The sequence below is a fragment of the Triticum urartu genome, chromosome 6A (genome assembly GCF_056163025.1).
Source record: "Triticum urartu cultivar PI428250 chromosome 6A, HENAU_Tu73, whole genome shotgun sequence".
In the NCBI taxonomy this organism is placed as follows: Eukaryota; Viridiplantae; Streptophyta; class Magnoliopsida; order Poales; family Poaceae; genus Triticum; species Triticum urartu.
In genome coordinates this window covers 12135166-12141588 of record NC_141878.1, presented here as the reverse complement: position 1 = coordinate 12141588, position 6423 = coordinate 12135166, and positions in this window count along the sequence as shown.

Sequence of the window (6423 nt, the reverse complement as noted above, 5' to 3'; positions counted from 1 at the left end):
GTCTTCTGTGTTCCGAGGCCATGTCTGTACATGCTAGGCTCGTCAAGTCAACCTAAGTGTTTGCATGTGTAAATCTGTCTTACACCCGTTGTATGTGAACGTCTGAATAAAACACCCGATCATCACGTGGTGTTTTGAAACAGCGAACTGTCGCAACGGTGCACAGTTAGGGGGAACACTTTCTTGAAATTTTAATGAGGGATCATCTTATTTACTACCGTCGTTCTAAGCAAATAAGATGTATAAACATGATAAACATCACATGCAATCAAATAGTGACATGATATGGCCAATACCATATTGCTCCTTTTGATCTCCATCTTCGGGGCTCCATGATCATCATCGTCACCGGCATGACACCATGATCTCCATCATCATGATCTTCATCATCGTGTCTTCATGAAGTTGTCACGTCATCTATTACTTCTACTACTATGGCTAATGCTTTAGCAATAAAGTAAAGTAACTACATGACGTTTATGTTGACACGCAGGTCATAAATAAATAAAGACAACTCCTATGGCTCCTGCCGGTTGTCATTCTCATCGACATGCAAGTCGTGATTCCTATTACAAGAACATGATCAATCTCATACATCACATATATCATTCATCACATCCTTTGGCCATATCACATCACATGGCATACCCTGCAAAAACAAGTTAGACGTCCTCTAATTGTTGTTTGCATGTTTTACGTGGCTGCTATGGGTTTCTAGCAAGAACGTTTCTTACCTACGCAAAGACCACAACGTGATATGCCAATTGCTATTTACCCTTCATAAGGACCCTTTTCATCGAATCCGATCCGACTAAAGTAGGAGAGACAGACACCCGCTAGCCACCTTATGCAACTAGTGCATGTCAGTCGGTGGAACCTGTCTCACGTAAGAGTACGTGTAAGGTCGGTCCGGGCCGCTTCATCCTACGATGCCGCCGAATCAAGATAAGACTAGTAACGGCAAGCATATTGAACAAAATCAACGCCCACAACTACTTTGTGTTCTACTCGTGCATAGAATCTACGCCATAGACCTAGCTCATGATGCCACTGTTGGGGAACGTAGCAGAAATTCAAAATTTTCCTACGTGTCACCAAGATCTATCTATGGAGAAACTAGCAACGAGGGGAAGGAGAGTGCATCTACATACCCTTGTAGATCGCTAAGCGGAAGCGTTCAACTGAACGGGGTTGATGGAGTCGTACTCGTACAGCCCGGTGATGTCTCCCACGCCTTGATCCAGCAAGGAGAGAGGGAGAGGTTGAGGAAGACTCCATCCAGCAGCAGCACAACGGCGTGGTGGTGGTGGAGGAGCGTGGCAATCCTGCAGGGCTTCGCCAAGCACCACAGAAGAGGAGGAAGAAGAGATGCAGGGCTGCACCAACGAGATATCGAATCACGTGTCTTATGGGCAGTCCTATGCCTCATATATATAGGGAAGGGGAGGGGCTGCGCCCCCTCTAGGGTTCCCACCCCTAGGGGGGGCGGCAGCCCTAGATGGGGAGCAAGGGGGCGGCCAAGAGGGGATGGGAGAGGGAGGCGCACCAATATGGGCCCTAAGGCCCATATCCCATTAGGGTTTGCCCCCTCTCCATCTCTTAGGCGCATGGGCCTTAGTGGGGCTGGTGCCCTTGGCCCATGTAGGCCAAGGAACACTCCCTACAGCCCATGTGGCCCCCCCGGGGCTGGTGGCCCCACTTGGTGGACCCCCGGGACCCTCCCGGTGGTCCCGGTACGTTACCGATAAACCCCGAAACTCTTCCGGTGACCAAAACAGGACTTCCCATATATAAATCTTTACCTCCGGACCATTCCGGAACTCCTCGTGACGTCCGGGGTCTCATCCGGGACTCCGAACAACATTCGGTAACCACATACAAGCTTCCTTTATAACCCTAGCGTCATCGAACCTTAAGTGTGTAGACCCTACGGGTTCGGGAGACATGCAGACATGACCGAGACGTTCTCCGGTCAATAACCAACAGCGGGATCTGGATACCCATGTTGGCTCCCACATGTTCCACGATGATCTCATCGGATAAACCACGATGTCAAGGACTTAATCAATCCCGTATACAATTCCCTTTGTCTAGCGGTACGATACTTGCCCGAGATTCGATCGTCGGTATCCCGATACCTTATTCAATCTCGTTACCGGCAAGTCTCTTTACTCGTTCCGTAACACATCATCCCGTGATCAACTCCTTGATCACATTGTGCACATTATGATGATGTCCTACCGAGTGGGCCCACAGATACCTCTCCGTTTACACGGAGTGACAAATCCCAGTCTCGATTCGTGCTAACCCAACAGACACTTTCGGAGATACCTGTAGTGCACCTTTATAGCCACCCAGTTACGTTGTGACGTTTGGCACACCCAAAGCATTCCTACAGTATCCGGGAGTTGCACAATCTCATGGTCTAAGGAAATGATACTTGACATTAGAAAAGCTTTAGCATACGAACTACATGATCTTGTGCTAGGCTTAGGATTGGGTCTTGTCCATCACATCATTCTCCTAATGATGTGATCCCGTTATCAATGACATCCAATGTCCATGGTTAGGAAACCATAACCATCTATTGATCAACGAGCTAGTCAACTAGAGGCTTACTAGGGACATGGTGTTGTCTATGTATCCACACATGTATCTGAGTTTCCTATCAATACAATTATAGCATGGATAATAAACGATTATCATGAACAAGGAAATATAATAATAACTAATTTATTATTGCCTCTAGGGCATATTTCCAACATCTATATGCCAAGATAACATGCATCCTTAATAGTCAATTAGTCCTTTGCAGAGCCCCGTTTGGAAGTAAAAAAAAGGAGTATATCGAAAACGATGTTTGTGAGAACAAAATTGACCAAAACCAATCGTCCTCCAATAGAGAGCAACTTTCCTTTCCAAATGCTCAGCCGTTTCTAAAATGCAGGAATATGAAAAACTCAAGAATGAACGTCATGCCATCTTCAATACTACCAGATTCTAAGATACATTTTTTGTACATAGAGTAAGCATAAAAATCTAAACAAGAGGTTGGAGTGGATTAAAATTCTCCTAAATAACTATGGATTGCTATATTATGAATCAAACAACCCACATAGAAAAAATTCTTAAGGATCATATTTCTCCAAAATTTCTCTAGCAATTCCTTTAATCAAGGAAGCCCTTCATATGTCAGAAAATACGTTTGGAATGCATTGGAACCTATGATGGTGAGGTCATGTACGCTGTAAGGCCACACCACACAACACCCCTGGTCTAAGCTAGTAGTAAAAATATATAACTTGGGATAATAAAAAAAAAGACTACAGATTTTTTTAATAACCAAGTTAACTAGCTTTAAAAAGTACATCAGACCAAGTAGTTTCTATCTACAGGCTCGAGCTTAGACCAATGAGCTGCGTCTACACCATAAGAATTTTACTATATCAACAGTTAAGTACACTCTATGTATCGAAATGAGCCATTTCCAACAATTCGAGCTCGAGCATGAATTCAGGGTTGATCTAAACTCAATGAAGTGGGTAAGCACCATAAACATGTTTACTTATATAAACATTACAACGTGTTGGACAAAGCATTAGTCGACAAAATTACATAGATATGTATCAAAAGCTGTATCCAACATTGGTCCCTAACTTGAATCCAGGCTGGCTCTTAGCTTGTCGGAGTGAGCCTACACCGTCAGAATATTTACTTGTATAAAAAGAATCTGGGCTTGATCTTAGTACTTTTTATTGAATTTGCACCATATGAATGTTTACTTGTATAAAACGTAGAGTATGTTCCATAAATCTTTACATCAAGAAAAATAATTAGATATGCATCATAATGAGACATGTCGAACTATTCGAGATCAATCTTGAATCCAGGCATGACCTCAGATCTATGAAGTGAGTATGTGCATTAACAATGTTTACTTATATAAATGCTAGAGTACGTTGATATAGATTTAGATCAACCAAATTAATTAGGCATGTATTAGAATGAGCCATGTCGAACTGTTCGAAATCAATCTTGAATCCGACCTCGCCTCAACAAGATGAATTGGGTAGACACCATATGAATGTTTCCTTATATTGAGTACTCTGGATATATAGATACATTAATAAGTGAATCCGTACAATCATAATCTAATGGGTACGAACTAAATAAGTGAATCCGTACATACATAATCTAATGGGCATTACTAAACATTCTGGGTATATACATATAGAAAAATCGAATGTGTTACATACTAAATATTCTGGTTATATACGTACTAAAAAATCTAATGAGTGTGTACTAAATAAATGAGTCCCTGCATACCTAATCTAATAGGTACATACTAAATAAATATTCTGGATATATACATAGAGAAAACTCTAATGCAGACGTACTAAATTATGGGTATATATTTATAAAAATCTAACGGGAACATACAAGATAAATGACTTCATACATACATAATTTGTACATATATGGAATAAATGACCATGCATGGCGTGCTGGGCCATATACAACGCTATTCTAAGCGTGAGTGTAGCATAGCTTATTCTACACCCCTAGTAACGCTATGTACAAAATCTAGTAAAATAGTGTATAAAATGTAGTAATTCGGCAAAGAATTTTTTTTACCACCTAAGTTTGTAATTTACTACATTTTTACAAAAATTACTATATTTTATATTGTGTGTTACTATATTTTGTATATACCATTACTGGGGTGTAGAATAACCTATTCTACACTCACGCTTAGTTTAGCATTACTATATATCGGAATGAGGCAAATAATATGATGTTGGAAAGCTGCTGCAAAACTGCTCCTTACACATGTTGAAAGTTTTCTCTAATTCCCTATGGTTAAAGAGTAATTTGGAAAATCGTAGGATTTCACAAACCAAACAACCGAGTTCGTATTTTCGATGGCATTTCTAAACGGCTAATCCAATTGAGGCAAATGATATGGCTTTGTAAAGCTTATGAAAGTGCGCTACTTTTTCATGTTGAATTTTTTTTCTAATTTTGAACGCTTTAAGAGTAATTTAGAAAACGGTCCAAGTTCCACCAAGTTCGTATTTTCGTGCTAATTTTTTAACCGTACGTCCGAATGCAGCAAACCATATGGCGTTGGAAAGCCTGAACAAATGCGAAACTTTTTGGTATATATTTTTTCTCCCAATTCTTTACAGTTTTAAGTCCATTTGGAAAATGGCTAAAAACATATTTTCGCTGAACGTTGAATGCTTCTGATCTGTATATAACCAACAAAAACATTAGCAACCAGGAAAATATCTTGTCATCACCTCACACAGCATACAATCAGAAAAAAGAAGTCATCATTTAGCAAACATGAGACAGGAGAAAGCAAAAGCTAATATACTGATCAATTATGAACTGTTTATCCTTTACAACCTATCTCCACAAAGCACCGGCCGCATATGGCATAAAACAAAACAAAAAAACAATTGAAAGCACAACACAAAATATGATTAAGCAAAGCCTGGGATGAACACTAGTTCTATTGCATAAATTATTTGAATCCAGTAAGCGATATATAGATAAGAATAAATAAGCACTACTATAATTATCAACGACCTACAAAGTAACACATGGCAAAATTGGCTCTAGAACACTACAATTGTGTGCCTTTTGCTCGAGGTAAATAAAAAGGTTGAATTTTGCAGGCAAATTGTTGTACTAATTCATATATGGCTAAGTAGGATCAATTTGTTAAATCAATGAACATCATCAAGTGTTACTTACAAGGGTCGGACACTCGTGATCGGGCCGTGATCACTCGGGAGGTGATCACGGGTATATACTATATACTATATACATGATACATGTGGTGACTAAAGACGGGTCGGCTTGTGGAGCACCCGCGAGTGATTCACGGATTGGGGGCTGAAAGGACCTTTGTCCCAACGGCCCTCTGTGTGGATCTTTGTGGCGAAGCGGCAGGGCAGGTTGTGACCACCTAGGAGAGAGGTGGGCCTGGCCTTGGTCGGTGTTCGCGGATACTTAACACGTTTAACGAGATCTTGGTATTTGATCTGAGTCTGGCTACTGGCCTATACGCACTAACCATCTACGCGGGGACAGTTATGGGCACTCGACGTCGTGGTATCAGCCGAAGCCTTCGTGACGTCAGCGACTGAGTGGCGCGCGCCGGATTGGACCGTAAGCCTGCTCTTGTATTAAGGGGGCTAGTTCTGCTTCTGGCGGCGTTCGCAACGTGCAGGTGTGCAAAGGGCGATGGGCCCAGACCCCTGCGCCATAGGATTTAGACCGGCGTGCTGACCTCTCTGTTGTGCCTAGGTAGGGCTGCGACGTGTTGATCTTACGAGGCCGGGCATGACCCAGAAAAGTGTGTCCGGCCAAATGGGATCGAGCATGTTGGGTTATGTGGTGCACCCCTGCAGG